Raw genomic sequence first — 10,855 nt, 5'->3', positions numbered from 1 at the left:
ATTCCATAAATCTATAGATTGTTATGTGTAGATCATAGTTCCAAGTCATCCAATTTGGCCATCATCGATTTTTGTTCTCTCATTAGTTCCGTTAGGGTTTGATTGGCCTTGTGGCTCCACGTCTCTATTTCTTCCGTGCGGGTCAGCGCAGCTTCTGATTTCCCTTCTTGTTCTTTAGGTTCTGTATTACTGTAGGGTCTACCTTAAAAATTCTGATTCAGGAAAATGACTAGATGTTATAGTCCCTGATATTGCATTGCTTTAAATGGAGAGAATTTTGAGGAATGGCTGTTATGAGGAAAGGCAGCCCAGAAACTTTACCAGCAGCACACATTGTTGTGTGCCTCAACTTTCTGTCTTTTACCCAAGCTAATCTGCAATTTTTGGGGATTAGAGATCTGATCTAGATTGGATTCATCTGTTGATTCGGCCATTATCACTAGACACCCTCATCCAAGGAGGCCCTGCCAGGGTTGATCAGGCCCCGGAGTGTGTCACTGGTTTATGTGAAATTGTTATTTCTCTTCTTCTTTCTTCTGTTTAGTTTTCTGCAGTTTATTTTCTCCTATCTATTCACTGCAACTGAGAAATAATACTTACCTCTTTAGCATTTATGGAGCGTCACTTCTTTAGAGGGATAGAAAAGGTGATAGAGAGAAGTAAGACAAAAGGGACAAGACAGGAGAGAGGAGAGCCGGAAGGGGGGCGCCCGATCTGGCTTCCCACACCTCCCCGCCGGATCAGGCTGTACGCTCTACCTCCCCACTGCCTCCCAGAAAAGGGAAGAAGAGCGGAATATTTTCCTTTCTCTCGCAGTTAGCTGACTGCCTTAGCTGCCCAAGTGATGTCAGCCCTTTTTAATCATAGCCAGTGGCTGGTCCTCTCAGCAGTGTTAGCTAATTCTCTTATAGCCTGCCATTGCACCTGTCCTCTGATCCCAATCTCTCTAAGCAGTTTTGATGTTGTACTGGCAACAAAGCCCCTGCACCCCACTGAAACTCCTCTTGGTTCGCGAAAGGTTGAGGGTTGATGGTTTTTCTTTGTACTCAACTTTCTCTGCTAGACACCTGAGGACCTGGTTGTGTCTCCATGTGTATCTGCCTTAAGTAAGGCTTGTCCTGCAACCAACCAAGATGTGTATGAGTGTGGCTGGGACTGTACACAGGGGGCAGGATGGGTCCTTTCCAAACCAAAGCTGCAGATTTATTGGGGAGGGTAGCACATCATATGTTGCTCAGATGATGAAACTTAGTCTATTAGACTCAATTCCTCAGATTGCACTCCATGAGAGTTTTCTCTTTTCTACATTCTCCCAATTCATCCAGCGACCCTGCTTAGCCAGCACTACGGCTCTGACATGCCTGGCTTTCCTCCTGTCGACACACCTTCTCCACCACCATTTTTCGACGTTCGGTTACAGATGCCTGTTGCCACGGAGGTGTTACTGCTCCAAGACCAAATCCTCCTCCGCCCTGTTGAACGTGACCCACCACGTCACGATGCTGAAGAGCAGATTTGGCCTGTGTCACAGATGTGGCTGGGGTCCACTTCCTCCCCGTTGCTAGGGTGGGAGCAGTGCCTCTCACTATGGGGTCCCAGGAGTCCGTGAGTGACAACTCAAGCCTCAATTTTGCACATTTAAACTCCTCTACCACACTAAGGATAGGCAATGACAGTATCCCGTTGCTATAGAGTCCAATGCTGCTGAGGCATTTGGGAAGTCCAAACCACTTCTTAGCGTAGGAGCTCACTAGCCTCTCTAGTCGATTGGCATGCTTGAGTCAGACCTTGTACATTGTCAACGGCCACAGTAGTCTGAGTAATAACCCAAACTGGAAGCACCAGAGCTTCAGGCTTTAAAATATAAAGCCCCTTGAGGCGACTGTTGTTGTGATTTGGCACTATATAAATAAAATTGAATTGAATTGAATTGTAGTTATTAGAACTACCACGACTAGTCACGATTACGTCGACTATTAAAATCGTTGAGGACTAATTTAATAGTTGACGCGTCGTTTGAAGCTTTGTAGTAGTAGGATTTAAGAGTGTAATAACGGACTGAAACAGAAGATGGCAGCACTGCATGTCCAGGGATGCCAGCTGCCGTTAAACCCCGAAAAAGAAGAAGCAGTGTCCGGTTTCATAGCTGTGTCCAAATTTAGCGGCTGCATCCTTTGGAGGCTGCAGTTGTAGGCCAATTGTCAAGTTGCTGCGTGCGGATACGAAGAAGTGACCCAAACGCAGGACTTGTGGATAGTGATGAACTTAAGATGGTTTAGAATAGAATAGAATAGAATAGAATTCAACTTTATTGTCATTGCACATGCACAGGTACAGGGCAATGAAATGCAGTTTGCATCCATCCAGAAGTGCTTTAGTGATATGGATATATTACAATATATATTAGCAATAATTGTAGGATTGTAGGATTAAAAATTATCGTATGTACAGAATGATTATTTACACAGAACTATACAGTAGTGCAGTTAAAATAAGTGAGATATGTGGATAATTTCTACAGAGGCTATAAAGTGCTGGTGGTTGTGTGTGGTGGTTCAGTCCATGTTATTATTGTGTGTTTGAGGGTACGGTTGTCCATTGTGTGTGTGTGTAGGTGGTTGTGGGTGTGTATATGTCCAGTCCATGAGTTAACGTGGGTCAGATGTCAGGAGGCAGAGTTCAGGAGTCTGACAGCTGTGGGGAAGAAGCTGTTCTGGTACCTGGTGGTCTTAGTCCGGAGGCTCCTGTAGCGCCTCCCAGAGGGCAGGAGGGTGAAGAGTCCATGTGATGGGTGACTGGGGTCTTTGATGATTTTCCCAGCCCTTTTCAGACACCGCTTCCTGTAGATGTCTTGTATGGCAGGAAGTGGTGCTCCGGCGATGCGCTGGGCAGTTTTCACGACCCTCTGCAACGCCTTCCGGTCCGAGGCAGAGCAGTTCCCGTACCAGACTGTTATACAGTTGGTCAGGATGCTCTCGATGGTGCAGTGATAGAAGTTCACCAGGATGTCTGAGGACAGGTGGTTCTTCCTCAGAGTCCTCAAGAAGAAGAGGCGCTGGTGAGCCTTCTTGACCAGCTTGGAGCAGTTGGTCGTCCAGATGAGATCCTCGGAGATGTGGACTCCCAGGAACTTGAAGCTGCTCACACGCTCCACAGCCGTCCCCTTAATGTGGATGGGTGGATGTGGGTCAGCATTCCTCCTGTAGTCCACGATGAGCTCCTTGGTCTTCTCAGTGTTAAGCAGCAGGTTGTTTGTGTCGCACCACTCAGCCAGACGATCCACCTCCTCCCTGTAGGCGGCCTCATCGATGAGGCCAATCACGTGGTGTCATCTGCAAACTTAATGATGGTGTTGGAACCATCGGCAGGTCTGCAGTCGTGGGTGAAGAGGGAGTAGAGGAAAGGGCTCATCACACAGCCTTGTGGTACACCGGTGTTCATTGTGATTGTAGATGAGCAGCGGTTATCCAGCCGGACATGTTGGGGGCGGTTGGTCAGGAAGTCCAGTAACCATTTGCAGATGAGGGAACTGATGCCCAGGTCTGTCAGTTTCCTGATGAGTTGTGAGGGGTGGATTGTATTGAATGCTGAACTGAAGTCTATAAACAGCATTCTGGCGTAGGTGTTGTTGTTGTTTGTTTTGTTTATTATAAAGTGTGGATGAACAGAAGATGAACGAACACTGAATGGCTGGCTGAACTGAGAGCACACACGGGAAAGACGCCATCAATGACGCGACGGTGAACAAGAGGAAACTGAAGACTTAAATACTCTGACGGATGATGACGATTGGAGACCGGTGAGTACACAGCTGAACATAATCTGACTAATGACACATGCAGTGGAACTAGAACATAATGCACAGAGACAGAAGGTTGGCACAGTGAAACACGAGCATATGGATAATAAACTGAACCCGAACAAACTGAAATCACTGGGTCAACGACCCAGGAACCCTAACACCAATTACGTTACAGCAACGCGGCAAAGCCTGTCCAAATTCGAAGACTCCCCCAAATGCGGCCGAAAAATGCATCCTTTATTACCCCAGATTTGAAGGATGGGTCGGGTGTATCCTTCGTGGCCCAACCTGTCTCAGAATTCATAGCATGGCCCAGCCAATTCCAGTTTTCAACCGTGGCAGCAGCTACTTAGTTTTAATATTACTCTTATTACTCTTTCTGGGTCACAAAATAAAACTTTCAACATATTTTCAGATGAGAATGTAGCTGTGTAAACTTTAAATATCTGCTCGTTTTTTTTTAAGACATCACACAGTTGCAAAAGTGCTCCGACGTTTTCGGAGACCCACCAGCTCGATAGCTAGAGGTCTTTCGCTACTCAGATTAAACATGATATATAAGTCACTCAGATCATTTAAAAATGTTATTATTTTGCTTTTTTCAGTGTGTTATTTGTTCCTCAGTAAATTGGTTTGGCTGAGAGTAAAGTTTTTACACAGATGAATAAATGTCAAACAGAGAACTGATTAAACAGAAGTGTGAGATGGTAGAGAATTTACACCAGTATCCTGTTATATTTTACATAGAAAGAACAGGCCGAGTTTATTAAACTCCACCGAGTCCACCAATCTGCAAATTTCATTAAAAGTTTAACAAATTATCATCTCGTCTTTATTTTTAGTTAGCACATGCCTTGAACACTTCAAGCTGTAAGCTAATGATAGTTATTTAAGAGCAGATGCTGCTGGTGCAATAAGCTGTACGTTTTACGTCCAGCGGACGCATGATCTGATTAGTCGACTAATCGCAAAAATCATCGGTGACTAGTCGACTATCAAAATAATTTTTTGTGGCAGCGCTAGTAGTCATGTTCTTAAACTTCTGGTCGATGTCTTCTTTGAATTTATTCAGTTCGTGTTTCATTTGACCGGTAATGTCTTCTTTGAATGTTATGAAGTCCGATTTCAGGTTGTCCTCGTTGTTCAGGTGTTTTATGTCTTTACCTTGGGTTTCAGAGGATTTTTTATTCTTTGCTTTTGTTGTCCCTCCCCTCATCTTCCAAAGTTGTTTTGAGAGGAGCCATGTGCACTCATCGCGTCATGAACAAAGTGTTTGACTATTTCAAAAGATTTTTGTGAGTTTAGGATTCTGCCTGCACTAAACTGGTCAATAATGTGGAGATACCACTCATGGTTAAAGTTCACACAGTTCCACAGACACAGTCTCATTGTATTCAGATGTTGGTGTTGCTAGTGCGAGTTTTCTTGTGTCTTTGCCATATCAATATTCACGAACAGTTTTCTGCAGGATTGTGTGGCATTCTGCATCGTTGTCCTGAGCTTTTTAAAGTCACTAATCTTGATTCCAGTTTAAATCTTACAGGAAAAAGTAGAATAAAGTTACTCTGTGATGTTTTTTTCAACTCGTTTCAATTTTAATGATTCAGTTTTTTGAGCAGAAGGTGTCCTGCTTGCCGTGGTGCTGGGGACAGGAGCTCGGTGAGGGGGCGCTCCTGGAACAACCTCCCTTTGTGTGAAGATGCACCAGCACTGCTGCCCGGTCAAAGTCTTCAATATCATGAGCAACCTCAAACTGTCACCGTGTAAAACTGGCCCGACACCAAGACACTCACCACTAAGCATGCGCAGCAGGTGCTGCGGTGGAGGGACTAGATTCAGGTGAAACGCTCAGCCGGCTTTTAAACCCGCAGCTCTGTCTTTACCTGATCATTTTTTCCAAATTTAGATTTCTTTGACTGCCAACATTAAGACCGCCAACACTACACGAAGGTGGTGGTTTGGGAGGGGCTGTAGCACACAGCCTAACAGGACGCTGCTCAGGAGGACGCAGAGACAGCGTGACACTGTGTACCCGAGGTCATCACAGGTATGTCATCATCGGTGCAGCCGGACTGCGTTTGAACCTCTGAGGAGGTCTTTCTTTTTCTCATGATGAGAAAGACGAGGTCTGATTATCCAATATGATCATGAAGCATCCTGAAAGAAAACATTCAGCTTCCCGAGCAGCTGTGGCTGCAGATGTTTGCTCTGTGTCAGCTGACCTGTGTTGTGGTGGTTTCTGTGTGAACAGGGGCGGAGGGCTTCTACCAGTAACGAGTCAGACAGGAGCTGAAGTGCAGCGTCGATGTGGAGAGAAGGTCAGCAGAAGGAGAGCACATGTGGTACAGACATACACATAATCCTTAACATCCTGAACTAAAATTTACCACCAAAACAAACTGAAGGAGGATGTTGCGATTGTTACCAGGATGGCTGGTGTGTGCAGAGTAGATACCTTGTGAAGGGACACTAGAGGGAACATACTGGCGATTGGGGGTTACGGCATCTCTCTTTGTGGGTTACAAGACGCATGTCTGGAAGCGATAGTGAAGTTCAATTGTGTGAAAAAAAGGAGACCATCTGGCTTGTCCAGCGTTGAGTTGGTTTGCCGTCTGTCGTTTGGGTTTGTTGACTATTTTACCCACCTGCACATCAAAGTAAATCATAAAGTCACGTGGCCGCAGAAAGACTACACCGTAAAAAAAAAACTTTAAAAAACAGTAATATTCCAGCAGCTGGGGCGCCAAAATAATACCAGAAAATAACTCATGAAAATACGGTTATTTTCAGTAATGACAATACAGTTTGTTGCCCTAATTTTACATGGGATTCTGCCTTTTTCAAGTGCTTTTAAACATTAAATTAGGAACATTTTAATGTGATTAAACAATGAAATTACATATAAACAAGGTCAATGAATGCAGCAATATGAATAATAATACGTAAATGTACAGAAATATACAGTTAACAGTTGGTTTAAATAATAATGGATTGCATTCATATAGCGCTTTATGAGACCCTCAAAGCGCTTTACAATTCCCCTCTGACATCACCAGTAGGTGAAGAGTCTTGACCACGGACACAACGACCGAGAGCGTCCGAGCCGGGGCTGGAACCGGCAACCTTCTGATTACAAGGCGAACTGCCAACTCTTGAGCCACGATCGCCCTAAACAACAATAATAGTAATTATTATTTGATGTAAAAAAAGTGAAATTATGACACATTTGTGAATTATTTTAACAATCTAAATATGCTCATGTACACACAGATACATTTAATAATCATGAAAATTATGTTTTATTACATTTACAGTGATTTTATGTTAATTTACATTTGAAATGTAAAATCAGTCTATTGATGTGAATTTAATGATATTCTAGAAGAACAGTACAAAACTGTAAAATACTTTTATATTACAATTTTTTTACAGTGTAACTTTGAAAGAGGTGTCACTTCACTTTCAACACACGTTGGACTAAAAAACAGCTGGAAGAGATTAAAGCTAGAAATGGTTGTAATTATCTAAGCCATGACAGTGACGCTACGCAAGAGCAAATGTTACATGCTGACAGAGTTAGCAGATGTAAGTGAAGAAACCAGTGAAAGTCATCTTTGTGATTTAGAAAACAACTACAGCACAATTTAATATCTCTGCTGTTAAAGATGCAAACTGTTCTGCACGTACCACAGAGTGCTGTGCCTCAAGTAATCATATATCTTTGTGAAATAGAAAGCTGTCAGAGCCACTTCCACAAAACCGAGTGAGGGCTGCAATAAAAACAATGTTACGCTAACATGAAAGAAAGAGGTGGTCAGCACCGTGTCACAAACTGACTTGATGATATTTTGTGCCAAAGATGGTCCCGTAGGAACTTCTAAAATGAGTGCAGCCTATTTACAAAGAGCGTTTCCACTGGTGAACCTCATACAGTATGTTGTAGAAAAAGATAGCTTTTGTTGACTGCAGCCTATTAGACTTTAAAAACACAGAAACATAAAAATAATCACTTTTTGGCACAACACTCAAGGAGAACAGAGTGGATTGCTGCTCTGCAAAGCAGCGGAGAAAGCTTAGCTGAACTGAGCAGAGAGCCCAGAGTGTGGAGAACCAATCGAAGCAACAAAAACAGAAAACTGGAGCAAAGCAGCCAAATCAGACAGTTTCAGACCTCAGGGGGTGAAGCTGAAGAGTGAAAAACTGGCAGGAGAGAGAGTTCTCCAGCTGTTACAATAAAGTTTAACATTGAGAAGAAAGTGAATCTACAAGGTTCAATCAAGGTCGAAGTTATCAGGAAGTTATGTTGCTAGTTTCTATCCAAACATGATACAAATGAGGTGATAACCTTTCTGAACTTGTCCTCCTGAAAGCGTCGCTGTTCTTTGATTAAGTAAGAAAAGATTTTGTATATTTCTATTTACCCCTTCTCTGTGTACAAGGTCTGTGTACACACAGGGTCTGTGATAGACTTATGGAGGATGAAGCTGGTACTGCTATGGACCCAAGAAAACCTCTAGCTGTTCAACAGCAGCAAGCAGTTCATCATGGGTACGTTGTCATTTACGCCATCAGGCTCCTTTTGAGCTTCAGAAGAGGTTTCTGAGTTTCTCATGATGAGATCGTTTCCATATGATTATCCAATATGATCATAAAATGTCCTGACAGAAAACATTCAGCTCTTCATGCAGCTGTGGCTGCAGATGTTTGCCCCGTGTCAGCTGATCCATGTTGTGGTGTTTTCTGTCAGACAGGAGCTTAAGTAGAACTGGTTCTGAAGCTGGAGGGGAGGAAGGAGGAAACGTGACTGTCGACCTCGTCGCCAAAGTTACAATTAGTGAGTTCAAAGGTTGGTTAGTTTTAATTTAAGATAAGATAACCTTTATTAGTCCCACACATGGGAAATTTATTTTGTTACAGCAGAAAGTGGACAGTGCAAAGTTACATAGCAAAAATTAGAAAAACCCTGGAATAGGATAAGAATAACATACTGTACATAACTGTGCACAATATAATAAAATACAATACAAATACTACATACAACTGAGTCAAAAAAAGAGTATTGCCCTTATTATTGCTATTGCACATGTGTGTGTTTGTGTGTGTTTGATCAGTTGAAGTCTTTGTTGTGGAGTCTGACAGCAGTGGGGAGGACAGACCTGCGAAATCTCCCCCTCCTCCATGGGGTCTGCATGGGGACTGAACAAGATCAGCCTGTTCAGTCTCTTCCTGTCCCCAGCAGAGATGCTGCTGCACCAGCAGACCACACCATCAAAGATGGCTGAGGCCACCACAGAGTCATAGAAGGTCTTCAGGAGTGGGCCCATCACTCCAAAAGACCTGAGTCCCTGCAGCAGGTACAGCCTGCTCTGTCCTTTCCTGTAGAGGGCGTCTGAGTTATGAGTCCAGTCCAGTTTATTGTTCAGATGAACACCAAGGTACCTGTAGCTGTCCACAGCCTCAATGTCCACACCTTGAATGTTTAATGGTTGCAATGGAGGATGTTTGTGCCTGTGGAAGTCTACCACCAGCTCCTTGGTTTTACTGGTGTTGATCTGTAGGTAGTTCTGCTGGCACCAGTCCACAAAGCCTTGGGTCAGTTCTCTGTACTCCCTGTCGCCCCCATCAGTGATGAGGCCGACTATTGCAGAGTCATCAGAGAACTTCTGCAGGAAGCACTGGGTGGAGTTGTGGGAGAAGTCTGCAGTTTCGATGGCGAAGAGGAATGGAGCCAGAACCGTTCTCTGTTGGGCCCCCGTACTGCAGACGACTCTGTCTGACACACAGCCTGAGTTCTCACATACTGTGGTCGGTCAGTGAGGTAGTCCAATATCCATGTAGTAATATTGGATAATATTGAAAAAAACTTAACACAGAAGTCTAGTTTTTCATCCAGTTAACTAAAACGCTTTTCCACTTTTCCCAGTTTAGTTTAGGTAATCACATTAACCTTGCTTGGAACTGCCGTTTTCAGCTTTTTGTATTTATTATTTTGGTGCCAATTTGCTGGACCCTTTTTTTGAAACGGACTTGCTGTTTGGTGAACAGCTTTTTTTTGACACGCAATGTTTGATTTACCTTCTGGCACGTTCCAGAGAGCTGGTTGGAGATGGGTTTATGGGGATATGAGTTAGTTTCCCAGAGAACCATCTGGCTGGCCCTCCAAAAAAGTAAAGAAATAAATCAAATTGTTGGGCAACCTGCTAGAAAAAATGGCACTCCAAATGACAGAATCAGTCTAACGAACCACATCACTCTGCTGCACATACAAACCATCTTGACCCAGGTAAAATAAAGTGGGTCACAGGAAGTATTACAGCAGCACCAGTGCACAGGGCAGGAATAAAACAAATGCAGTATAGCCTATTAACAATAATACTACAGGGTGGGCCATTTATATGGATACACCGTAATAACATGGGAATGGTTGGTGATAGTAAAGTCCTGTTTGTGGCACATTAGTATTTTTCAATAGGAAGAGGGCCATGAGACACATCAAACTTATTGGTAATGTCACAAGAAAAACAATGGTGTGCTTGGTTTCAACGTAACTTTATTTGGACAGCCAAATCAGAGCAGTGGTCAAGTCCAGTTTTTATCATTAAAGGCGACTGGTGAGAGTGAAATCTTTTCTTTCTACGCAGCACTTTGAAACAATGATCCATGCTTTTATTTCTTCCCGTCTGGACAACTGTAACTCACTGTGGGGGTCAGTCAGTCGCTGCTCTCACGTCTGCAACTGGTTCAAAATGCAGCTGCACGACTGTTAAACAGGAACTCGTAAAGTCAGCATATAACCCTGTGCTGGCCTCACTGCACTGGCTGCCTGTGTCTTTTAGAGTTCATTTTAAAATTCTAATATTTGTTTTTAATTGCTTTCACAGTCTTGCCCCGCCTTACCTCTCTGAGCTTCTTCATCCCTACACACCCTGTCGGTCTCTCAGGTCAGCTGACCAGCTGCTCCTGGAGGTACCGAGATCCAGGAGGAAGCTCAGAGGGGGTGGAGCCTTTTCTGTCTTTGCCTCCTAAAATATGGAATAATTTGCCATTTGCGGC

The 10,855-nt window shown here is 43.7% G+C and overlaps 1 long non-coding RNA gene across 3 annotated transcripts; it reads left to right on the top strand.

Moving 5' to 3' along the window:
- Window positions 1–1,276: 1,276 nt before the first annotated feature.
- On the top strand, window positions 1,277–8,880 carry LOC148101204 (uncharacterized). 3 transcript variants are annotated; one of them, XR_015719546.1, is made up of 7 exons: window positions 1,277–1,605; window positions 3,656–3,799; window positions 5,410–5,641; window positions 5,709–5,849; window positions 6,054–6,144; window positions 8,242–8,350; window positions 8,554–8,880. It is a non-coding gene; the product is annotated as an uncharacterized LOC148101204 (long non-coding RNA). The 3 variants fall into 3 exon arrangements; XR_015719545.1 differs by lacking the exon at window positions 1,277–1,605 and having other exon boundaries at window positions 3,381–3,799; window positions 5,422–5,641; XR_015719544.1 differs by lacking the exon at window positions 1,277–1,605 and having other exon boundaries at window positions 3,381–3,799.
- Window positions 8,881–10,855: the final 1,975 nt, after the last annotated feature.

The sequence above is a fragment of the Neolamprologus brichardi genome, chromosome 9 (assembly GCF_056152115.1).
Source record: "Neolamprologus brichardi isolate AB-2024 chromosome 9, ASM5615211v1, whole genome shotgun sequence".
NCBI lineage: Eukaryota > Metazoa > Chordata > Actinopteri > Cichliformes > Cichlidae > Neolamprologus > Neolamprologus brichardi.
This window is presented reverse-complemented; position numbering and strand designations above follow the sequence as displayed.